Consider the following 25,951-nt stretch of genomic DNA (forward strand, 5'->3'; position numbering starts at 1 on the left):
TAAAATATTTTTAAAAAGATAGAAGAGAAGGATGCAATTCATAACACTACCTGGGGCTTAAGATCAGGTACAAAGTATTTAACATAGTTTTTCTCTTTTACCTCTCTTCTCTGAAAAACTATTTTGGGACGGGAAAGCCTCTTTCCAAATTCCGTATGAAACACAGATTCCCAGGGAATGGTGGACGCGTTAGAAGATGCTCCTCCATGAAAGAAATGAGGAAAATGGCAAAAGTCGTCAAAAATGGACTTGCTTAGAATTCTGGTGATTAACCAAAGGCTTACAGTAATCCTACCAAGGGGCATTTATTCAAGAAAAATGGCTGAAGCTTGTTTTCAAGGAACACACACAAAAAAAATCACGAGGCACTCAAAGAAACGAGAAAGAATGGCACATGCATAGGAAAGAAGCAGTCAGTAAAAACTGCCACCGAGGAAGCCCAGACATTGTATTTTATAGACAAAACTTTATTATTTTACTTTTACTTTTAAAATACTTATTTATTTTTAGAGAGGGGCAAGGGAGGGAGAGGAACATTGATGTGAGAGAGAGAAATACTGATAGGTTGCCTCTCATACGGGCCCCGACTGGGGATTGTGAACCTGCATTCCAGGCCTGTGCCCTGACCAGGAACTGAACTGGCGACCTTTTGCTTTGTGGGACGACACCCAACCAGCTGAGTCAGGGCCGACAAAACTTTAAATCATGTATTTTAGAGTATGTCTAAAGAACTAAAGTACCTCATCAGCTAGAGATGATTACTAAGTGATAGAAATTACCCAAAAAAAAAAAAAAAAAGGATTAGGAAACTCTGGAATTGTGAAAAAATACAATAACTGCAATGAAAAAGTCACTGGAGGGGCTCAGTGTCAGAGTTGAACTGGCAGAGGGGCGAATCGGCCAAGTCGTTGATGGAGCGATCGAGGTGATCCAGTCTGCGGAGCAGAAAGAAGAGGAATGAAGGCAAACGAGCAGAACCTCAGAACCTGTGGAGCACCATCAACCTATCAGCACACACATAGTGGGAGCCGTAGAAGGAGAGGATAGAGAGGAAGGTAAAGAACAATTACTTGAAGAAATAATGCTCCCCCAAATCCCAAATTTCGTGAAAAACAATAACTTATAACCTAAGAAGCTTGGTGAATTCCAAGTAGGATAAACTGAAAGAGATCTACCTCTAGCCCTATCATGATCAAAAAAAGAGTCTTGAAAGCAGCAAGAGACAAGCCACTCATTACAGGCAAGGGATCTTTGCTAAGATTAAGAACTCATTTGTCCTTGGACCATGGATGCCCAGAAGGCAGTGGAATGAAACTGGATGCCACGTGATACCTTCAACTATATTTGATCTTTGAGTCTTCGATGACTCTGATCTCTTATATCTTCAGGGTTAACATGTCAATTTAGTCCCTAAAAAATAATTACTCAAGGTTCTTGATCTGCAAGAAGTCTGCCTTTTACCAAGTTCCTCTCCTCAAGTATTTCTAGAAATACCTAAGGATTGCTTATTATGGGTTCTACCAAGCCTGGAACATAGCATGGGCTCAAAGAAATCTTGTTGGATGGATGAAATCTACCTCGGTTTCTTATTTCCTTGGCCAGCTGTCTGCCCACTCCTTTCTGCATGTCACTGCTCCCGTCTCAGGGCTGTTGCCTCTCTCCTCACACCATTTTGCCCTAAACATGCAGACAGACCTGTCTCATGACTTCTCAAACCACAGCTTTTAAAAATATTACCAGATATTTCACAAAAGTTTTACTGAATTCCGGGGGATAGCAGAATGGAATTACAATACAAAAAATAAAGCTTGGCTTCCAGAGGTGAATTCAGCCTTTACCACATTGATATAAGAAACATACAAATCCATAGAGAATTTTATTAAGAGTTTATCTGAGCCAATCTGATGGCACCCGCGGGGAAGCAAGAGCTCAGGTAACAGTTTTGCAGCTTCTTGTTCGCACTGGGGACTAAGGAAGGGGCTAAGGTAGGAGGAAGCCAGGTGCAGACCCGGAGGGCAGGGCAGTCAACAAGACCCTGTGCTCCCTTGGGCGTGGTATGCCTCCCAGGGGGCCCGAGGAGGAATTACCCCGGCCTTTCAAAGGTGTGCTCACCTGGATGCACAAGCACAATGGGCAGGGCCAGCTGAAGGCCAAGATCAGCCTGTCCCTGAAGTTACAGGCCTGGGGTGTGACTGCCGACCACACCCTGGCCAGTTAGGGGCTTCCGATCAGATCAGCCTACGGGGTTCCTTCCACCGGTCTCCACACTTTCACTGCAGAACCACTTTTTTTTTTCCTCCCAGGTGTGTACAGCGCTTGATGGTTTTACATTTTGTCAACACAAGAAATGTTCAAACCTGTAGAGAATTTTTCTGAGTTTATTTGAGCCAAACTGACAAAACTTGCCAGGAAGCAAAATCTCAGCGGATTGAGGAAATGCTTGGGAAAATGGCAGTTTTACCACATATTTTATACATCAAAATCAAAGGGGAAGATGGGAGGTGGTGACAGGAAATTCATTGGTGATGGATTAGGCAGGCACAGGAGAAAGCAAGGCAGGAGACTCTCTGGGACTAGATAAAAATTACAATGAATATCATACAGTTGATAATTATCAGGATAACAATATCAATGAGGGGATTTGTGGTTTCTGCTTCCCTGCGGTGGTTGTGCCCTGAGGGTGGGGAGGGAATTCCTGACCTCCAAAGCTGTTATCCTAGATGCACAAAGATAATAGGTTCAGTTAAGGTAAAGATTGACCTTTGCCAGGGAGGACACCGGCCCAGGACGTCACTACCTGTCATGACCTTCATTGAGTTAGAGTTTTAATTTCGGACCATCCTATGTGGTTACTTGGGTCTCTGAGTGTGTAAGGCCGCCACGCAGGCCTCCCCTGAGCCTCTCAGGTTTTGTATGTGGTCCCTTTTTCACCTGCAATTTCCTCTGACTGTTCCCACTGGCACTGGGTAAGGGCATGGCTTTGGTGTTTGTGGATGAGGAGCCAGAGGGTTTAATGGGCCTGATGATTCACCCGGCTCCACTGGTAAGAGGCAGAGCTGAGCTTTGAAAACAGCAATTCCTGGCTGCGGGTTCTTCCTGCTCTCCCACAGGATATCAGCGTGATGTCCCCGTGTCGCTGTGCACTGGGCTGAAAAGAGCAGCGTGCAGCTCAGTCTTTCCTGCTTAAGTAAATCTCTTGATACGGGGTTGGCGGCTTCTATAGCCAGAGCCAGTATGGCACCTGCACTGTGCCCCTCCCCTCGGCCGTGCTGCCCGAGGCCATTTCGGTAAGCCCTGAAGGTCTTCCCCAGCCTTTCTGGATTCTAACTAACCCATTCCAACTGGGTGCAAAACAGCCAGTTGTGTTTTTGCAGACTTGGGCCACCTTTCCATCCTTCTTCACTTCTGACAGTTGTAAGGGGCAGTTTCAATATTTGGCAGAACAAATTCCCCATGATCTCATCCTGAGTTTTCTCAGCTCACTGAACGGTTTAGGGAGGGCAAAAGTTGTGACTGTGCCGTATTCCAAGAGACTGTTCTCTTCTCAAACATTACTGTGCATCTTTCCTGGAGACTGGAGGCTGCAGGAGCTCTTTGCCCTGGGTCACTTCTCCTGTGGTTGATTGCTGGGGCAAAATACGTGCTCAAGTAGTGGCCGTCGGCATAAGAAATGTCCAGACCTGTAAGAATTTTTGAGTTTATTTGAGTCAAGTTGATGACAATTGCTGGGAAGCAAAAATCTCACTGGACTGAGAGAATACTCTGGGAAATGGCAGTTTGCCACTTATTTTATACATTGGGGCCAAAGGGCAAGACTCAAGGGGTTACATGATAGATTAGGGAGGTGAGAGAAAGGGAAATTGCCTTGGTGCTCTGAAGATGTACTATTTTAGGTGCAAAATAACACTAGACAGGCTCAGTCAAGGTACAGACTGACCTTTGTCAGGGACAATCTGAGTCGAGGACAAGATCACCTGCCATGATGTATTTAGTTAGAGTTTTAATTTTAGACCATTCTGTGTGGTTACTTGGGTCACAGTTTGTAAGGCCGCCACGCAGGCCTCCCCCGAGCTCATCAACGTTAGTGCGTGGCCCCTACTGTTCACGTGACTCGTTAATAAGGAAGAGCCCTAGCTGCTGCCTGTCTACTGCATGCTGTTTCCAGGACAGTAAAATGCTGAACTGGGGAATGAGTACAGAGGGTCACCAGGGAAGCGGCTAAGAGTTGAGGCTCAGGAGTGGAGTTAAGGCTTCGTCCCTTACCACCCCTGTCACTTCTGGCAAGTTCCTTAGCCTCCTTGAGCCTTGATCTTTCTCATCTTCGAAACAGGGCCACATGGCCTTCCTCACTGGGCTGGCGGGGACTAAGTGAAATGATGTATGCAGGCACCCAGGAGGCACGTGATAGCTGTGGCTGTGTTAATGTGCGGAAGCGGGTGGGGGGGGGGAGGATTGTAAGGGAACCACGTGGAGAGGAGAAGCTATGCGTCCAGGGCCCACAAGCTGAGGACATTGTGCCAGGTGGCTGGCTTCTCAGGAAGGACTTCTTGGAGAGCTGGCCCTTGAACGGGGTGTCACATTTGGATTCATGGAGAGGAGGGGACGGCACGTGGGCAAGTGGCACAGGGAGAAAATCACAGCGATGGGAGAAGCCAGACAGAGAGGTGCCTCGGCCTCGCTGGCGGAAAGAAGGCGAGGGAAGCTCCACGAGAGTGGAGGTTTGCATCTGCGGTGTTCACTGCGGAGCCTGCAGGAGCCTGGCGCTCAGGAAGCCCCTTTGGAAGAATGGATGTTGTTCGGGAGCAGTGAGTGTGAGGGCCGGGGAGAGTCATTCTGTGGAGGTCCAGCTGCACGTTGGGATTTGAGACGATGAGAAGTCTCTGAAAGGCTGGAGCCTCCGACCACCCACAGATGTGTGGGCTTTTGCGAAACTTCTGGATGTAGTGGGTCAGCTGACCTGGAATGAGGAGCGAGGAGGTCACAGTGGGGGACTAGGTCCAAGAGGCAGTTGTCAGAGTTCAGACATCGGTTGGCACATGCATGGACTAGGGAAGGAGCAGCGGTGGGAAGGAGGAAGCAAACAACGGGCTCCAGAAGAAAAGTCGCCACGGGGTGGAGTGGAAACCGGAGGACTCAGAGAGCTCTGATCAGCAACTCCACGTCCATCCTGACCTGCAGAGCTGGGCCAGCAGCCCTGTTCTTACAGCTGAAGGGAGCTGACCAGGACTGAGGCCTGGGGGAAGTGGTGAGGCACAGAGAGAGAGTGGGGTTGGGCTATTAGAGGTGAGCTATTAGGCCCGATTCAAAATTTTCTGAGAAAATCGCCTTTGCTGGAATCCAGAGCAGTTAGTCAGTCCTAGGAGCTCACCTGGAGTCTGCTGTCTGGAGAGGGAGGGAGGTCAAGCAGAGACCAGCCGATTTTCCCCAGCTCTTGCTGCTCAGGGCTTTCCCCTTTCTCCCGATCTTAGGGGCACGTGCCGGTGATGGTTTCTGGGGGACGCAGTAGCGCGAGTCTGAGTGGTGAACCCATCAGAGCCCCTGCTGCTTGGTCAGGTCGGGCTGAGAGAACTAATCCTGAGAGAAGCGCCTTTGGGTTCTTGGCGCTTTCCCCTGACTTTGAGGCCAGCGTGGGGTTTCCTCTGATGACAGGAGAAAAATTCTGAGGTGTCCGAAATTAAATGACAGCTGGGGGCAGAGAGAGGGAAAGAGAAAAGGGCAATTAGCCAGTTAATAGCCGTGGGCCAACTAACAAGAGTGCTCACCTGTCTGCTGCAGCTTGGAATCCACCTCCAGCCACTACCTAAAAACAAGTAGCTGACCACCAGCAGCCTCGTGGGTGAACTTGCAGGAGTGTTGCCCACAGCAGCCAAAAGTAGTAAATGTTTTTTCCCTACAGACTCTGCACCTACCATAGCACTGCTCCCACCTCACCTTCTCCCGCCCTCTTATCTGCAGCCAGTGTATGTTCTTTCAGAACAACTTACCTCTTTCTTCCCCAAAACACCCCATAATGTATAAGAGTACCTGGGTTTTTAATGTAATTTTAACGTAAAAGACCCCAGGGTTGCAGGCTGGTGTCCTTCCCACTTGGCCCTGCTGCTGGGGGTTCACACTGTGCGTCCCAGGACCTGGTCCTTTTCCAGCTGGCATAAAACCCTTTCTTTAAAAAATTTTTTTTTCATTTTTAAGTTTTAATTGTTCACAGTTTTCTGTCTTGTACTCCTATCCCAGCTCACTCCCCCCCCCATGCTCCCCACCTCCCTCCCATTTCCACCCCCCCTTAGTTTTTGTCCATGTGTCCTTTATACTTGTTCTTATACATAAACCTTCTTTCAGAAAAGCTTTCAGCTGTGAATGCTTTGGGTTTTTTTTTTTTTTTAACATTGATCAAAACAGTGTATTTGTAGATGTTAGATTTGAGAGGTCTTGTTTTTGGCGCATGATGAGAGGCATTTTGGAGAGAGGGGTTCTAGCGTACTCAGAATATGAATTTATAACTGGTTTCTGCTTTCCTCCCAGAGACTTTATTTTCAGGGTCCATGCGTCGGGACTTGGAAATGGAGTTTGGTCAGAGTTAACTGGAGGAGAGAGGAGAAGTACAGGAGACAGAAGTCAAGTTAGGGGACACGGTGTGCTCCCTTCTAAGGAACGGTCCGAGTCTTGTCCTGAGGCTAGCCTCTGTCTGTTTCTAGAACTCCAAGTCAGTCTCCTTTCCCCTCCTGGCTGGCTTCTCCAGCTGGAGAGAACACGAAGCCCAAAGAGGCCTTTCCCCTAGGGGGCCAATGAAGGGCAATTCTGGGGCAGAGGGCAAGTATAGCCATTCACTGCAGATTTATGGCCCCAGAAGGACAGTTCAGCCACTGCCTCTTTGAGATTTTTGTTCCCAGATCAGCCAGGCTAACAGAGTAAGCTCAAGGGTCCAGTCACCCTTGGGGTCCCGGCCAGGGATCTCTGATGGTGTTTTTTAAATCTACAAAAATTCTGACACTGAATGTGTGTGTATGTGTGTGTTTTCCCAACACCAACAAATTCTCCAGCTCTCTGACACCAACAGAGTGTCCTACAATTTCATTCACTCCTGACACTAACCACCTGGAGTTAGCGCAGACCTCGTAGTTAAGGGCTCCGTCCCATAGGACCGCCCCCCCCCACTTCAGATGCCAGTCACAGGCCCCAGGTTGCCTGCCGCCTGTGCTTCTGACCAAACAGCTATAAAATAGGGGTTCCCACAGTGCCCCCCTTAGGTTTGACCGTTAGTGATAATGGTTCATAGAACTCAAACACTTTACTTACATTTACTGATTTATTACAAAGAGTACAAATGTCAGCCAGATGGAGGGGTACTTGGGGTGAGACCCAGAAGGATCCCAAGCACAGGATCTTCTGTCCCCGTGGCATTGAGACATGTCACCCTCCTGGCACCTGGATGTGCTCACCAACCAGGAAGTGCTCTGAACCCTGACGTTTAGGGCATTTTTGGAGGTTCCATCACACACGCGTGATTGGCCTTCTCCCCGGAAGTCCAGGGCTGGGGCCGAGAGTTCCAACCCTCTGACCACACGGTGGTTGCCTTTGGCATCCAGCCCCCATCCTGAGGCTGCCTCGGGCTTCACCTGGAGTCATCTCATTTACATGGACTTGATGGTTGAAAGGGGCTTATTATGAATTCTTTTAAAAAGGTGTTCCTCTTCCCCCTATTTCTCAGGAAATTCCAAGGGTTTTAGTTTTAGAAGAACTCGTGCCAGGAACCTGGGACAAAAACCAGATATATATTTCTCATTATATCACAATATCCCAGGGTCACTGTGGGATTCTGGGCTTGGCTGGGCTGAGTTCTCCCCTTGCTGCGAAATCATTTGAGATGACGGAGTGCCTTCTGCCCTGAAAACCGAGGCGGAACAGTTAGTGATGCGGCAGAGGAAGCCCAGGTGTGACCGAAGTAGCTTCCTTAGGGGCGCTACACTTAAACCTCGTAGTCTTATAACAGGTTACCAAGTGGTAACCCAAAGGGTTAGGGCTTAACGAAAGGAAAAGTTATGTATCTTAGCTAAGTACATAACTTGTGTCTGCTACAAACATTAAAACGTACAAACGTCTCCTTCTCTTGCTCATCGTAACCAATTTCCACTCTCCAGAGGTCACGTCTGGTTAAACTATCTTCCGTATCCTTTTAGAGGAGATGTGTCCATTTAGAATACAGGTATATTTCTAGTCTTTTTTCCTCTGCACCCTCTGGGCCGCATGCCCTTTTCACTTGTCAATGTGGCTTAGCCATCGTCCCGTGTCCATACAGTGTCGGGCTCCTCTGTTCTGTGTATACTACCCCATAGCTCATTTTTTCTTTTTCTGTGTGTTTACTGCAAAATATCTCACACTTACAGACAAGACATATTTAAAACATACACACATATTAAACCAAAATAATAAGGTGAACATCTGTGTTTCCATCCCCAAGTTAAGGAATGGAAAGATTAGGACCTTAGAAGCCCCCACATGCCCTTCCCGGCTGAAGCCCCTTAACCCCACAGCTATTCTGACTTTTGTGATAATCATTCTCTTGGTTTTCTCAATAGTTCTACCACCTGTGAACAACCTGTAAGTGACCTATTGTTCAGTTTTGCCTGATTTTGATCACCGTAGACGTGGAGTGAGCACCATAGACTTCAGCATTACCTTTGGCATCTGTCCGTGTGATGTATTAGCTCCGTTCATTCTCACCACTGTGTGGCTGTCTACTGTGTGAATGCGCTTCAGTGTCTACCCTTCCTGTACTAAGAAGCCTTTGGGCTGCTTCCGTGTTTCTGTTCTTAGAGACAGCACTGTTGCAAACACTCCTTACGTGCTATGCCCGAGCAACAGTTTCTCCAGGTGCAGACTAGGAGTGGGATTGCTGGCACGTCCAGTCCTTCCAGGTAATGTGAGACTCTTCCCAGAAGCCATGCGGAACATCTGCGGAACATCGAGTATTTTCTGGCCACCCACACACTGGGTATTTGCACTGCAAATCAGTAAGGCTGTCTTGTGATTACGGCTTCTTGGGGCGAGTTCTTTTTGTTTGTGTCTCTAACTGGTCAGTGACAGGGGTTGAGACATTGGATTTTTCTTACAGGTAGCTCTTGGGGGTGTGCAGAGGTAGGCTAGGTTCATTTCTGTTTTATGCCGAGTACGGGTTTTGTTGTTTTCTTGTGTTTCAGTTTTTGCACTTCACAGACATTCCTTTGTTTGCAAATTGGAGGTTTGTGGCAACTATGCATTGAGCAAGCCTATCAGCTCCCTTTTTCCAACAGCATTTGCTTGTTTGGTGTCTCTGAGTCTCATTTTGCTAATTCTTGCTATATTTCAAACTTTTTTTATTATTATTACATTTGTTAAGGTGATCTGTGATCAGTGGCTTTTTTGAAACTACTATCATAATTGTTTGGGTGAACTTAATCGGTACGTGTTGCGTGTGTTCTGACTGCTCCACCGACCAGCCATCCCCCGTCTCTCTCCCTCTCCTCAGACCTCCCTGTTCCCTGAGACGTGACTATGTTGAAAGTAGGCCAGTCAGCAACCTGCGGTGGCCTCTAAGTGTTCAGTGAAAGGAAGACTAACCTGTCTCTCACTTTAAGTGAAAAGGCAGAAATGGTTAAGCTTACTGAGGAAGGTAAATCAAAAACCAAGATAAGCTGAAAGCTAAGCCTCTAATGCCAAACAGTAGCCAAGTTGTAAATACAAAGGAGAAGTTATTGGGAAGAAGTTCAAAGTGTTACTTCAGTGAACACACAAATGGTAAAGCAAAACAGCCTTATTGCTAATAGGAAGAATGGTCCGGATAGAAAAAAATCAGTCCAACCACAGCATTTTCCTTGAGCCACAGTCTAATCCAGATCAAGGCCCTAACCGCCATTAATTCTAAGAAGGCTGAGAGAAGCAAAGAAGCTGCAGAGAAAAAGTTTGAAGCTGGCAGAGGTGGGCCCGTGAGGTTTAAGGAAAGGAGCCGTCTGTCAGCACTGCGGCAAGTTTTCCAGAGGGTGGACTGAGATAATTAGTGACGGCTGCACTAACCAGGTTTCCAGTGAAACGAAAAGCCTTATATTGGAAGAAGATGCCATCTAGGGCTTTCATAGCTAGAGAGGGCATGTCAATCAATGCCTGGCTTCAAAGCTTCAAAGGACAGGCTGGCTCTCCTGTGAGGGGCTAATGCTGCTGGGACTTTAAGTTGAAGCCAGTGTTCATTTACCATTCCGAAATTCCCAGGGCCCTACAAATCGTGCGAAGTCTACTCTACCTGGGCTTTGAAAATGCAATAACGAAGCCTGGATGACAGCACATCTCTTTATAACATGATTGACGGAATATTTGAAGCCCACCATTGAGACCCACCACTCAGAAAAAAAGATTGCTTTCAAAATGTTACTGTTCCCTGACAATGCACCTGGTCACTCAGGAGCCCTGGTGGGGCTGTGCAGTGAGTTTAGTGCTGTTGTCATGGCTGCTAACACAGCATCCGTTCTGCAGCCCATGGACCAAGGAGGAATTTTGACTCTCAATTTTGACTCTCAATGTATTACATAAGAAATACATTTCGTGAGGCTACACCTGCCATAGAAAATAATTCCTCTGACAGATCTGGGCAAAGTAAATTGAAACCCTCTGGAAGTGACTCACCATTCCAGACGCCATTAAGAAAATGTGTGATTCATGGGAAGAGGTCAAAATACCAACATTAACAGAAGTTTGGAAGAGGCTGGTGCCAACCCTCATGGATGATTGGCTCAAGACGGCAGTGGCGGAAGGACCTGCAGGTGCGGTGGAATAGCGAGAAAACTAGAATTAGAAGTGGAGCCTGAAGATAAAACTGAGTTGCTGAAATCTTGTGATAAAATGAGTTGTTTCTTATGAATGAGCAAAGAAAGTGGTTTCTTGAGATGGAGTATATACTCTTGGTGAAGGTGCTGTGCAGACTGGTGAGACGACAGTGAAGTACCTAGACTAAAACGTAAACTCCGTTGATAGAGCGGTGGCAGGGTTTGCGAGGATCGACTCTAATGTAGAAGAAGTTCACTTGGGGCTAAAATGCTATCAAACAGCATTGCATGCTACAGAGAAATCATTTGTGAAAGGAAGAGTCAATGCAGCAAGCTTCATTGTCGTCTTGTTTTTTTTGTTTGTTTACTTTTTATTACATAATCATAAACTTAACTGCAATCTAGCTAGACTTGGAAGGGTAAGGAAAACATGGAACCCAATGAACTGTGGCAAGAGCATGAAGATTATAGAACATTTGAAGCAGAAGAGTGTGAAGGGGTGCTCTCCTGAGCTACAGAAGGAATGGTCTGGAGGTTAAGATAGAACACAAGTCAAATTTATTAGAGTTGGCCGCAGCCAGTAATGGCGATCTTCTACCTGGTCTTGCCATTCCTGGACCCATCGTGCTGTATGGCTGTCACAATATCCATGCCGCCTTTCACCTGGTCGAAGACCGCATGCTTCCTGTCCAGCCACTTGGTCTCAGCAGTGCAGATGAAAACCTGGGCTCCAGCATTTGCCGTGGACAAGATGCCAGGACCTGTGTGCTTTGAGGTGAAATTCTCATCATCAAATTTCTCCCTGTAGTCGGACTCGCCGCCTGTGCCATCGTGGTGTGTGAAGTCACCACTCTAGCACGTGAATCCTGGAATAATTCTCTGAAAGCAGGAACCTGCATAACCAAATCCTTTCTCCCCAGTGCTCAGAGCACAAAAGTTTTTTGCTGTCTTTGGAAATTTGTCGGCAAACAGCTCCAAGGAGACACGGCCCAAGGGCTCACTGTTGGCAGTGATGTCAGAGAACATAGTGCGGTTGACCATGGCTGGGAGTGGGAAGATCCAAGACGGCATCCTCATCTGCAAGGCGGGCCATTGTCATCTTATTTTAAGAAATTGCCTCAGCCAACCCAGCCACCCTGATCAGTCAGCAGCCATTGAGGCAAGACCTCTACCAGCAAAAAAATTACCATTCACTGGGGGCTCAGGTGAGGGTTAGCAATAAAGTATTTTACAAATAAAATGTATACACTGTGCCCTGGCTGGTGTGGCTCAGTGGATTGAGCGATGGCCTGAGAACCAGGGGTGCGCCCGTTCAATTCCAGGTCGGGGACAGGCTAGGGTTGCAGGCCGGGTTCCCAGTAGGGGGAGCACGAGAGGCAACCACACATTGATGTTTCTCTCCCTCTCTTTCTCCCTCCCTTCCCTTGTGTCTAAAAATAAATAAATAAAATCATAAAAAATGTACACTGTTTTCTTTTAGAGATAATGCTATTGCACATTAAATACACTACAATATAGTGTGAGTATAACTTTTATGTTAACTGAGAAATAAAAAATTTCATGTGACTTGCTCTACTGGGATGTTTGCTTTATTGCTGTGGTCTGGAACCGAACCCACAGTGCTTCCGAGCTGTGCCTTTGTAGGTCCCAGCTTCACCTGGGGGACCTCGGACTTCTTACCGGTGCCCCTGTGCCCTTGGAGATCTCCGCCTGGTTCTGCAGATGCCCGCGGGACAAATGCTTCTGTGTTTACTTGTCTCTTGGTTTAGATTTCAGCCTAAGTATTTCTTGTTTTCTTGCTAAGTTGTCCATGCTTTTAAGAACATTTGTGTGTGTGCCCTCTCACACCCATACGCACATGCATTTCATTCATTATTTTTAGTTGTTTTCAAGAGAAGGGGTGGGTGGTTATCTAGCCCAGCTAGAAAAACTCTTGTTTAAAGTAGCGCTTTGTATTCAGGGTCCTTGCGTCCCTAGGAATAGGGCTTTCACACTTGAGAATGAGACCACCAGCACCACAGTGAAGGTGTGGATTCGCAGCGGTCCGGCCTCTGCCCAGAGGGGGGGAAAGGCCGTCCACGGCTCTTGCTCCTGTGACGGAGAATGAGCTCTTTTGTTTTTTCTGTTCTCTATTTCATTTATCTTTACTGTTAATCTTTATTATTTCCTTTTTTCTGTTGGCTTTAGGTTCAGTTTGTTCTACTTTTTCTACTTTCTTAAGTTGTAATGTTAGGTTATTGATTGAGTTCTTTCTTGTTTTTTGATGTATTTAGCTATAAATTTTCCTTTAGCACCACTTTTACTGTATTCCATAAGTTTTTGAATTTTGTGTTTTTGTTTTCATTTGTCTCTAAGTATTTTCTTATTTCCCTTTTGATTTCTTCTGTGACCCATGGGTTGTTTACAAATGCCTTGTTTAGCCCTGGCTGGTGTGGCGTGGTTGGTTGGAGCATCGGCCCGTGCACCGAAAGATCACCGGTGTTCCATTCCCGGTCCGGGGCATATGCAAGGCCCTGGTGGATGTTCCTCGCTCTGTCTCAGATCAATGAAGGAATCTCAGGCAAGGATTCAGAAATGTGTTGTTTAATTTCCACAAATTTGGGGATTTTCCAGTTTTCCTTTTGTTACTAATTTCTAACTTTCTCGTGTTGTCAGAGAAGGTGGTTTGTATCTGTCTTTTCAAATCCGTTGAGACTTCATTTGTGGCCTCACACGTGTCCTATCCTGAACAGCACCCCACGTCCACTCGAACACGTGTTCTGTCGTTGGGTAGAGCGCTCCCACACGTCGTCAGGCATCGTTCATTCGCCGCCTGGTGTTTGTCCTGTTTTCCTGTCTGTCTTCTGTCTGTTCTATGCAGCATTGTAAGTGGGGTATTAAAGTCTCCCAACTATTATTGTAGAATTAATCAGTTTCTCCCTTAAATTGTGTTACTGTTCGTTTCATGTATTTTTGCGGTCTGTCATTGGGTGTGTAAATGTGTACAACTGATGTATTTTCTTGTTGCACTGAACCCCTTATTAATCTAGAATGTGCTTCTTTGTCTCTTACAAACGTTTTTGCCAGTGAAGCCCATTCTGTCGGATATTTTTCCAGCCACTCCTGCACGCTTTCGGGCTCCGTGTGCATGGAATGTCTCCCCATCTTGTTGTTTTCAGCCTGCGTCTTTGGGTCTCAAGCGAGTCTCCCGGGGATAGCACGTACTTGGATCGCGAGTTTTTATCCATTCGATCACGAGTTTTTATCCATTCTGCCAATCTCTGTCTTCTGACTGGAGAGTTCAATTCACGTATGTTGTATTTAAAGTGATGATGGATAAGGAGGAACGTACTCCTTTTGTTTCTAAGTGCCTTGTAACTTTGTGTCCCTCATTTCCTACCTTACTATTTTTTGTGCTTAATTGATTTTTTGTAATGGAATGTTTAAATTCCTTTCTCCTTCCCTTTCATGTGTGTCCTTTTATTATTGCCTGGAAACACAAACCTTTACTGAGAGCCTGTTGTGTGCCGGGGGCCGAGTGCTCCTTGCCCACCCGCGATCCCCCTCGTCTCATTCAGCCTCCCTGCAGCGTGGACACTCCCAGCAGCAGCCCTGTTCCCTAAAGATCCAAAGGTCAGCCTGTGGAGAGTCCCATTGATTATAATCTTGTACTGGGTCATGGGGACAGGGAGGGTGCAGTCAGGCGGTGCTTCTGTCCATGCAGCTCCTGCTTTGTGTGTATAGATTCTTAACGATGACCTTTAAATTTCCGCTGCTTCCACCTGCCATCTAGCACATTTCAGGGCGCTGTGCACCATCCTAGAATGAAAACAGAGGCGTTGCCTCCGTGTGACTGGGAGTCTGCCTGTCGGCTTCGAGTCCTTGGCTGATTAAAGCGTAACTCAGGAGGCCAGCTGGATGGTTAAAAATCATGGATTTAAAGCATCCCATGTGCGCAAATGGTCATAGCAGCATCATTCACACTATAGTCAAAAAATAGAAACAACCCAAATATTTATTAACCAGCGGATGGATAAGCAAAACGTGGTGTAGTCATACAGAACGATGTTACTCAGCCATAAGAAGGAATGAAGCACTGATAGAGGCTGTAATGTGTGAACCTTGAACACATGCTGAGTGAAAGAAGCCATACAAAGGCTTTGATCATTGTATTCTATATTTTTATATGACCTTTGTATGAAATGTCCAGAACAGGTCAATTTACAGAGACAGAAAGTAGATTGGTGGTTGCCAGAGGCTGAGGGGGTGGAGAAATGGGGAGTGACTATTAATGGTATTGAGGGTTTTTTTAGGGGGGGGGGGTTGGTATTTGAAAATGTCTGGGAGTTAGACAGTGGTGATATTTGCACAACATTTTGGATATACTAAAAACCCCACTGAATTGTGCACTTTGGTTAAAATAGCAGGGGAAAAAAACACTAAAAAAAAATTTCAGTAAAGTCACTGAAAGCTCACGTCACCCTGGACTCTGAACCGCCCGGGTTTGCCCGCGTCGTCCTCGCGCCGCGTCCTGAGCACCTTTACTCCTCCTTCCCCGGTAGCCTCTGGCGTGCCGCCTGGGCCTGAGAGAAGAGCTCTTTGCTCAGAACATCTTGTTTCCCATCAGTTTTAGAAAATTATCCTTGGCCTCTGTCCTCTTCCTGCTTTTATTTCCTCTCTAGAATGCTGCTGCTTTAAGGCTGTAGTGAAGAAAGGTAATCCTACCTCAGGGTTTGAGGAAATGTAGCGAAGTCAGCAAGGTCGTTGCCACACTCCCTGTTGCCGTGGTGAAGGCGGGTTGTGTTCCTCCTCATCATGCAGAGGAGACAAGTGCATAATGGATGCAGTTGGGGGCAGTTGAGCCAGGGACCCAGGAAGGCGCACTGTCCTTGGCCGCAGTTCGCCTGTCCTGGGCATGTATCTCTCCGCATCGAACGGATGAAGTGCGAGTCCCCGCCCAGCACTGCTCCCTGAGGAGGCTGGAGTCCCGATTCCCCACGGAAGGAAGAAAGCCCGAGGGGTGAGGCTGCTTGGAGGAGTGGCTCTGAGAGTCTTGGGGTCGACAGGAAACCCTTGTTCGGAGTGGGCCCTTTGTTCTTTCGGAAACCGCAAACAGGTTCCCAGGAGACAGGCCTTCCTGGGAGTGCCACATTAGGGACCCGGTTTCAGGTCCATGCCACCTCTCCTGGCCTGCCCCCGCGACGCCTGTCCCAGCCCCATAAACCGAGGTCTTAGGCTGACGGCCTTGCAGAGGAATGGCCCGGCCGTATTGTGCAGGGTTTCATCTTATCAGCATGTGGGGTCCGAGAACACCTGTGTGCCTTGCTTTTTTCTCCCCTTCCCTCCGTGCCCCAGCATTTTCGGGGTACATGGGAAAGCGAACTTGTCCCTCATTACTTACACATACCTTCTCTCAGTTTCCAGTAATCCGCTTACTCCAGATCTAACCAGTCTCACTCCCAATCCATCTATCCATACATCCACGCAACAAGGGTTTTGTGCCAGGCACTGTGCTAACCTGCATGCTCAACGTCATTATCTGATAGTGTCTGGCTAGAATCATTTGCAGAAGTTTAGGTCACTGGTGTGCCTTTGACCTCATACCCATTTTATAAACTCACATATTCCTCACATAGTCTTCTAGGGTAATACAGTATCTCATCTCCAAAGAGCTGAGGCTGAGATTTCCATTCTGATCTCTTTCAGAGGCAGAGCCTGGAGCAGGCCCCTCACTGCCTGCCAGGCCCCACCCATTCTTTTCTCACTGATGAAGGTTGATCTGCCTGCTCCTCGCCCCCTTTGCTATCTGTTTGCTCTTCCTAGCTCCGAGCCTCAGGATTGGCTCCTTCGCTCCAGAGCGCATTCCACTGCCGTCAGGGCCCTCTCCGCCTCGGGTCTCGCAGGGCTGCTCATTCCTTCCAGCTTCAGCTCCTGGAGCTCGCAGGAGAGTCTTTATTATCAGCCACAGGAAGCCACAGCCAGGGTTCTGCAAAGATGCTCCTTAAGGGTGTGAGTGAAGGGGGAATTTGCAATAGAAACATTTTCTTCATTTGCTTTACCCTTTGAGACTAACTCAGTGGCTTGAGACAGTCCATTCGGGCCCATGGTTCCAGGACCGTCTGAGACTTTTCCAGGGACTCTCATGAAACCCTCCCATTTGTGCGGATACTGGGGCTGGCGAGCTTGGCCTGGCTCCTCTCAGGGCTGCAGAGTAGAAGGACTTCTGGATAGAAGGTGTCTTCAGGAAGAAGACCCGAGTCTTGCTGTCTCTCCTCCTGGGCCCTCGCCACTTGGTGGGGCTCTGCTCTGAGGCCAGGGTGCGCTGAGCACATGGAGGTCACGCATGTGTGGCTCATCCTGTGGGGGAGCCTTGTAGTTCATTCTTTGTGTATTTCTGCCTTTGTCTCTCATCTTCCCACCCATCTCACCTCCCCACCCACATCCAGTGTTACAAGTGGAAATGTTAAGAGCAGCGTAGACTCTGTAGACTTTGAGACCTGGTGGTTTGTCTCCCCTTTGACAGGAGCTGCGGGTAGAAGCAATAATGCTAATTGTCTTCCTGTGAACTTTTCTTCAATGCAAAATTCTTTGGGAGGAAGATTTCAGTTGCTTTTTGCCTTACCACCTAGAGAGCTCAAAGGCTGCGCTTGAGGGGAGGGACCGGGCCTTTTGACAGACTGTGAAGTGGAGGGGACTGCTTGAGGGATAAGAACACTTGCTGACTTAGGGAAGTGCTGCCAGGCTTCCAGTCCCGTCCGTCCCCCCACCCCTCCATCCTGGCTGTAGCAGGAAACCCTCCAGCACCACCCAGGCTCCAGCAGTCCTTGCAAGGCCCTTTGCCACAAGGCTGCCCTTGGCTGTGAGTACTGCTGCCCCAGAAGGTGGAGGCCTGGTGCTGGGGCCTTTCTTGCCCCAGGTCACCCAAGTTCAGTTCCTTCTTGTGAGGGCTAAAAAAAAACCCAATACTTTTCCTCCCGCTTTCTAAGTTCCTCTAGCTGGGGTAAGAAGCAAGTTAACAGAGACAGATTAACCGAAGAAATCCCCTGTTAATGTGCATGGGGAATGCACAGAGGCATGAATATTCCAAAGGTAGTGAAGCAATGTTGAGTATATAAGACATTTTAGATAAAAGAGGAAAGGGGGTTGGTGGGGCAATGGGGTATCAAATTTCAGAAGTGAGAGCCAGCGATTTACAGGTAGTCGAAGCGTGGACCTTGGACCACACGTGGCAGGGAAATTCTTGCTGGGCAAGTCAGAGTCAGTGGGGCACAGCGGGTGTCTAGCTGACAGGCCCCTGCCTGACGCACTCTTGCACTGCCGTACTTAGTTCCAAGTAGGCCAAGGTGAACATCCCGAGGTCTCCTTTCCCAAGCAGGTTTTTCTTTCGAGACCTCTTGGACAAAGCCACGAGAGTGGAGGGTGCAAGATTCTTTGAGTTTTATTTCTTAACAGACAGCATCAAGTCAGTATACCAGAAAGGAAGCTTCAGGGTGGCAAAGTGTCATTGCCTTCAGTGTACAGAACGCCAGCACTTTTCCAGGCACTTTCCCCTTGTTGGTGACTTTCTCACACCCACCAGAGCAGGAGACAGTTCAACTGACAGAGTGTCCTGAAGCTTAGGTCCGGCCAAGGACAAACACACACACACCAGACAAGCCTGAGAACCACGGGCAAGGTAGCAAACACACCACCATCGTAAAATCTGACCAGTCCTCCTGGCCTGGCTCCAGTTTTCCCGGGAGTTTAGTTCTGGAATTTCAGACCTGACCTCTTTTCTTAGCTTATCAGTTCTCCATGCCCTCCAGCTCCTTTCTCCCAGGTAGGAAGAGGGGAGGGGCCATCTCGATAACCGTAAATACCAGGCCTTTACAGTAAGCTAAGCACAATGCTTTCCCATACATTCCTGAGGGGTTAGAGGAGTGTCATTTTGCAGATGACTGGCCTGAGGTCACAGCACACCCCACCTGGGATCCAGGTGTTCTGCTACCAAATCCCTGTACGTTCTCTGATGCCCCGTTTCTCTGCCTCCAATGCTTACTAATTCCTTAAACATTGACTCAGTGCCCACCTGGTCCCCTGCTGTGACAGATTTGGGATACCAAAATGAATGGGCCATGGTCTCGGGCCTGGCAATGGGCTTAGCTACTTCTCTGCCTCTAGCCACCCATGTCACTCGGGAGGTGAGGCTCTTAAATTCATTAGGAACACAGACCGTGTGTATAAAGCTGCTCGGCAACAAGCAGAACAGGCATTCCGTCCACAGCCATGAACCTGGCCTGCCCATAGGACCGTCCTACTGAATGAGAGCTGTGTGCCTTCCCTGGGGAAAGCCTGGAGATTGAGAGCAGAGCAGGGAGGAGGTCTGGGTCAGGGTTAGGGTTACGGTAGGGGGAGGTACTAGTAGGAAGAGCACTGAGGGACAGACTGAGCTGGTGTGGGGAGAAGGGTGATTAGCATTGAGCACGAGATGCTAAAAGTCACAAGCACTGACCTAGGCAAGGACCCAAAAAGAAGTGGGAGACTGAACCAAATCTGGGGCTTCGGAGTCTTGGAACCAGCCCTCCCTTCCCCAGGCTTGCTCCTACCCGGACTTCTACTTGATGACTCTCGTTAGGGTTCCCAGACCCAGTTCCAAAGCAGGGCAAGGGAGTCCCCTGAACCAACAAACTCCATTCTGACACTGTCTACCTAGAGATAGCATCAGAGTCCACAGGTTAAGGGCTCAGTCCTGTAAGATGCCGTTCCCACCCCACTCCACCCCACACACACTTCAGAAGCCAAGCAAAGCCGAGGCTCTTACCTGTGCTTTGGCCAACCTGCTGTAGGTTGGGCCAGGCATATGGGCCTGGGCACAGAGCTCCCATACCCTCTCCAGGCACGCTGCTCTCCTGGAATCTCCACAGGTTCGCCGCCCCGGAGCTCTCTGAACCCGTCCTCTTGGTTTTTATGGAGACTTCTTTGCATAGGCATTAAATCATTGGCCATTGATTCAGCCTCCAGCCCCTCTCTTTCCTGGAGAGGTTGGTGGTGGGGGCGGATAGAGGTGGGAAGTGGGGCAGGAACCCAAAGTTCTAACCCTGGCGGAATCTCATGGTTGGTTCCCTTGGCAACCAGCCTCCATCCTTAGGTGCTTTCCAAAAGTCACCTCATTAACACAACAAAAGACCCTCTAAATACTTGGGAAATTTTGAGGGTTTCCAGCCAGAACCATATATATGGGGAGTGCATCTGAGTCATCTGAATGACCAGATGTATATTTCTTACAAATTACAACATCACACCCTCTGTTCCTTTAGCAGGAGACTTCAGGATATTTGTCTTGGAACTTGGTGCACTGCCTCCCAAGGAATCGCTTCCTGTGAGCAGGGCTTGAGGAGACCTGTTGCCTCTCTCCCAGCACCTCCTCCCAGGGGCAGGGCTGAGCCACTGCCAGCGCCCTTGGTTTCTGCATGGTCACAGGCATGCAGGTGGCCTTCAGCTTCAGGGTGCCACTGTGTCTCTGTGGTCAGCAGACTTGAGAAAGACTTGCATTTGCTCCACAATTGTTTGAGGGTTCTCTGTGTTCTAAGTGCTGGGGACACAGCAGGGAACCCCTGGGGCAGCCTGGCAGAAGGCCGGTTACTGTTTAATCACAGTGCTGATAAGTGCCGCAAAGGAGGGCGCTGGAGGGTAAGGAGAGTGCCTTACCCTTAACCCGGTGGGCAGGCCAGGGGAAGCCGGCCCCAGGCATTTATCTGCCTCCCCAGCAGACAGTGTCTGGGTGTGGGTCTTGGCAGAACACAGACAAGTTTCAGCAACTCAAGCTCCCTGTGATCTGGAATGGAGATGTTACCAGAGATGGGGACTTAGTCCTTGACTTCGTGCAGGAAAGATTTCACAACACAAGTCCAGGTGATTTTGAGAATACGTATTAAAGCTGGGGACAGTGAAATAAAGGAAGGGTAAGATAGAAGAGGCAAGATCATAGCAACAGGGGTGAGCCCAGGTGAAGCCACCTTAGCCCTTTAAAAGAAAGGCTCTGAGACAGAAGTGGGCCAGCTGGGCCGCATGGACTCAGGAAGCAAATTACCGAGGCAGAAGAGCCCCTGCATCCATCACGAACGCCTGTGCACCGGGTCCTTTGTCTTAAGGGTTTTCAGAGGTTTTCTAAAGGTTGGAATTTTAGGGGCGTTCTCAGGGGAGGATCCCAATAGAATATTCATCAGCCTTCCCTGTGTGTCCTTTTAGGGTCCTGGTCTGTACTGATTGGATGACACAGGGTTGGGGGGCAGGGGTATTGGTCACTGCACCTGGGCCTGATGTCAGGCGTAGCATTGCTTTGTCTGATTTTGCTGCTTTTCTGGGCCCGGAGCTGGAACACACTGAGCCCTAGGTGCAGTCTCTAGTTTGCCCAAACCTCCATCTCTGTGGTCAGAAGACCCCAGGCTTTGTTCCTAAAATTATTTGATGATGATCAGAACCTCTTTGTCCTGGGGGTCGTGCAAGGGAGGAGGAGGCAGGTGAGTTGGGGGGCCGGGAGGGGCCAGTTTGAATCAGCTCTGTGTCTTGGTTTCTCTGTCCCACCTGCCAAGGGGTTTCCCTAGCTTCTCACTGCCCTGCCTCAGAGGGCTGGCGGCGCTGTGGCGGCTGCTGGTCCCTGGCTGGAGTCTGGAGTCGGGTTCCTGAGCTGTTGCGGGCACATCCTAGGATCCTAGGTGTCACTGCTCTTATCCCGCCCCTGTGGTGTCATTGAGGTGATGGTAGAAAGGCCTCAAGGGGACAGGGCCTGTTTCACGTCTAATCAAATGCTTTCTTGGCTGGCAGTGGATTACCAGTCTGTGGATTACCAGGGCTTGTTCTTTCCTCGCGTTTGTGGAACACATACTTCCAGCCAGGCTCAGTCCTTCCCTCAGAGAACTCCCAGCAAAGTCTTCTTGGTGCCTTTCTTCCTGGCCTCTTACCCGTTGAACTTGCTGGGATAGACTGGACAGGAATAGGGTGTGAAATTCAAAACAAACTGCCTTGGCACCCTGTAGGAGGCAGGTGGAGGCGATTGAGGCCTGGCGTTGCCTAGGTGACCGGGAAACAAGAATTACCTGGGCTGTGTGTTCCTAGATTTCTTTTTCAAAGGCAGCCTCCTTAACCCTTCAAGCCCACCACTGCGGCTGTGTCAGCTGGGCCAGTCCCCTCCCTGCCGAGGCCTGGGCACATGTGGCCCCAGCTCAGGATTCTGCAGCTCAGGGGGAGGAGCGCTCCCTCTAAAATCTTCCAGGTCCACCTGCAGTGCCATTCTGGCTGGGCCTTCCAGACCCTGACTGGGATCACATCAGCCCCTTTGGGGTGCTCTCAACACTCTACCCTCTGCAGGGCCAACCAGATGTCCTACAGGGTTGTCCCAGGGCCCCATGTCTGGGCCCAGTTCCAGGAGAAAAGCTCCTGGCGGTCTCAGTGTTTTCCTTTGTAGGATCATGCAACTGAGCTGCCAAAATGATGCTGACACACTGTTTTGAGTGACTTGAGTTTTTTATATAGATGAGGGGATCCCTCCAAAGTGTCTTCCTGGGACATCACACATCCTAGGGGCAGCCCTGCCCAGGGGCTACCCATCGGGCCCCCAGCTCTGCTTAGCAGCACTTGGCCTGGACCAGAGAGAAGAGGATAAGGGCCTATTGTTTGTCCCGGGGACCTGAATGGCACTTTGTTTTCTGCATTTGGCTGCCCAGGCCAGAGGCTTTCCCGCTGCTGCAGTTTTAATGGCCTAGTGTTTGATGAGAATCCCACCCTGGCTTCACAATGTCTCCTGAATATCCTGGGAGGGATAGGGCTTTGCGCCGCCCATTGGGTCTTACGTTGGGTGCTGCTGGTGGGAGGAAATAACTGAGGTGCTGAGAGAAGGGGCCTTCCCTGCGGAGAGACCTTAGCTGCAGGAGAAGGAAAAGAGGGAAAAGCCCCTTCGTTAACACTGAACCAAGAAGCCAACTGGCAGGAATCTGGGCCTGCTCTGAACTGGCAGGAAGGGAATGGGGCGGGAACATGGAGAATGGGTGGGCAAGCTCTGCCCGCCCTCCCCACTGTCGCTCTGCCCCTGGGTGAACTGAGGCTGGGGCAACTGGGCAAAGGCAAGATGATGATATTTGCTACCTTCTTCCCTCAAGCCTTCTTGCTCTCCTTCCCCAGCCATACTCACCACTTCTCCCTGTCCAGTGTGGAAACAAGACAACGGCTCCAAGAATCGAAGGTGCCTCTTTTGTGTTGAGGTCAAAGAATGGGAAGGTGGTGTGGGCGCAGAGAGAGAACAAGCAGAGGGCTTGTTCTGTGTGAAACCAGACCACGTAATCTGTCAGCAGAAACTCCGAGGCCCTTTCAGGCTGTCAGTTACCGGGCACTGAGGTCAGCACCCCACCCCGACCCCACAGGAGTTGCACCCACGCTCCATTCACCTCCATACCTCTGCTCCTGTCACCGGGTAAAGCCAGCTGCGGGTTTCATCTTCGAGTTGGTTTTCCCCTCTCTCAGTCTGCAGGGGGCGGCCTTCTTAGACCAGTAGTGGCTCTTCAAGTGGGGTCCTCAGGCCCTTGCAGCCTCTCAAGACCATTTCAAGGAGGTCCCCGAGTCAGAGAGATTCTCACAATACTGAGAAGTTGGTCGCTTTTTCCTCTGTTATTGACACCTGCAGGGGTGGGGTGAAGCACTGATGGAGCAAACTGCTGGCGCCCCCACAGGAACCAGGTGCTGGCCAGCGTGGGGCTGGCCGGGCCAGCCCTCCACCTCCACGCACGTGCAGTCAGAGCAGCCAGCTTCCTCAGACTGGCCTCGAAGCAGTGAAAGTGACTCATGTTGTTAACTCTCAGTGTCTTCAGGGACCTGAGCCATGTGATGGGAAGTGACCAGTGTCCAGGCTCCGCTGCAGCGGTCAGTCGGCTGGAGCAAAGCACCTCTGGCCTTTTGGAGTTGCAAGCTGAACTAGCCACTTGTTCAGGGGACGCTTGTTTTTGCTGTGGTTATTCAGACGTGTATCCAAGGGGTATTTTTCCTAAAGTGAATGTAGCTGACCCTGTCGATTCAAAGGAAACTACTAATAGTATTTGTCGCCAGTGGTGAAATTGGAGCTCTCCAGCAAAAATTAGAATTTTGGCAAGCTCGTATCCCTCATTGTGAGCTGGACAGCCTCTCAACACCTTTCTGATGAGGTTGGTGGTGAAATAACACATGCATTATCTTGATGTTTTATGATGTGGTGTGAAAACATCTTGAAGACCAGCTTAACTCAGTGAACCGATATTTTCCTAATGACCGGTACATGGGTTGCAGAATCATGTTGGGTAAAAGGCTCTTTTACAATTCAAGAAAGGTCAGAAGATTTTTAACGTCACAGCATACGTTGAAAGTTCATAGGGTCTTGTATTTCACATTATAGTTAATTACTATTGGTCAAGTTTATGTGTAGTGTATCAAACAGGAGTATCCACAGTGGTCTGAAAAGGCTATTAAAATATTCCTCACTTTTACAACGATGTGAGTGAGGCCAGATTGTCTTCATAAACATAACGTATCACAACAGATTGAACACAGAAATGCAAATATAAAAACTGGGTATCTTCAACTGTATCTTAAAGAGATTTGCAAAAACAAAACAATACCGCTCCTCACTAAGTTTTTAAAAATATAATTATATTTTATAAAATATATTTATGTTAACCTGTTATAGGCTTTTTATTTTAAAACAAATTAATAGATAACAATGAGGGTACCATCAAAAGAAATCTTACAGGCAAGAAGGGGCTGGAAAGAGGTATTCCAATTCATGAAATCCAGAGACCTACATCCAAGATTGCTCTATACAGCAAAGCTTTCATTTAGAATGGAAGGACAGATAAAGTGCTTCTCAGATAAGATCAAATTCAAGGAGTTCATCATCACCAAGCCCTTATTATATGAAATGTTAAAGGGACTTACCTGAGAAAAAGATCAAAATTATGAACAGGAAAATTACAACAAACTCACAACTATCAACAACTGAACATTCAAAACAAATACTAAGCAGACAACTAGTGCAGAAACAGAATCACAGAAATGGAGATCACATAGAGGGTTATCAGCAGGGAGGGGAAGGGGGAGAATGGGGGGAAAGTACAGGGAATAAGAGACATAATTGGTAGGTTCAAAATAGACAGGGGAGGTTCAGAATAGTGTGGGAAATGGAGAAGCCAAAGAACTTATATGTACGACCCATGGACATGAACTAAGGTGGAGGGGGAAGTGCTGGAGTGAAATGAGTTACAGGGCAGAGGGGAATAAAGGAGAAAAAAATGGAACAATTGTAATAGCATAATCAATAATATATACTTAAAAATAAATGAGGGTGCCACATCCAGGAATAACCCAGCATTGAACTGACTCTGCCTACGGAAAGTCCTCCTTCCGGTACTAGGAGATTCTCTGCTAGTAAGCATACAGGCCAAGAAGCATGTAGGCTGCTAATTAGTGGTGAAAAAGCAAACACAAAAAACTTGGATTTGTACAAGGATTTTAACTTTTCAAAAAGCTGTAACACACATTACTTTTAAAATGTATTTTTATGACAGCTTTATTGAGATATAATTTGTGCACTATTCACGGTGTTGTACAACCACCACCAGTGTAATTCCAGAACCTTCTCATCCCAGAATGAAATCCTGTGCCTATTAGCAGTCACTATCTATTATCCTTCCACCCCAGCCCTGTCCAGGACTAATCTACTTTGGTCTTTATGGTTTTGCCTAGTCTAGAAATTCCATATAAATGAGATCATACCATATGTGGCCTTTTGTGTGCAGATTTAAAAAATTATGATATGGTCAAGATTCACCCACACTGTATCAAGTAACAATACTTCATTTTTTATGGCTGAATAATATTCCACTGTGTGATAGACCACATTTGGCTTGTCAGTTGTACATTCAAGTTGTCTCCACTTTTTGGTTGTTATGAACAATGTTGCTCTAATCATTTATATACGTTTTTGTGTGGGCATAGGTTTGCATTTCTCTTGTGTGTGTATCTAGGACCTGGATCATAGAGTAACTCTGTATTTAGTCCTTTAAGGAATTCTAAATAAAATACTTTTCCAAAGAGACTGCACCATTTTAATTTCCCACCAGCAGTGTAGGAGGATCCCGGTTTCTCCACATCCTCACCAACACTTGTTAATGTCTGGCTTTTCG

The 25,951-nt window shown here is 48.2% G+C and overlaps 1 protein-coding gene and 1 pseudogene across 1 annotated transcript in view; one reads left to right on the plus strand and one right to left on the minus strand.

Annotated features, from left to right (window-relative positions):
* The window catches only part of PC (pyruvate carboxylase), a 93,122-nt gene that overhangs the window by 11,083 nt on the left and 56,088 nt on the right, over positions 1-25,951 (plus strand). The window lies entirely within an intron of this gene.
* Positions 11,352-11,831, minus strand: LOC119041859 (peptidyl-prolyl cis-trans isomerase A-like; annotated as a pseudogene).

This window comes from Artibeus jamaicensis, unplaced genomic scaffold (genome assembly GCF_021234435.1).
Source record: "Artibeus jamaicensis isolate MK-2021 breed Jamaican fruit bat unplaced genomic scaffold, CSHL_Jam_final scaffold_614, whole genome shotgun sequence".
In the NCBI taxonomy this organism is placed as follows: Eukaryota; Metazoa; Chordata; class Mammalia; order Chiroptera; family Phyllostomidae; genus Artibeus; species Artibeus jamaicensis.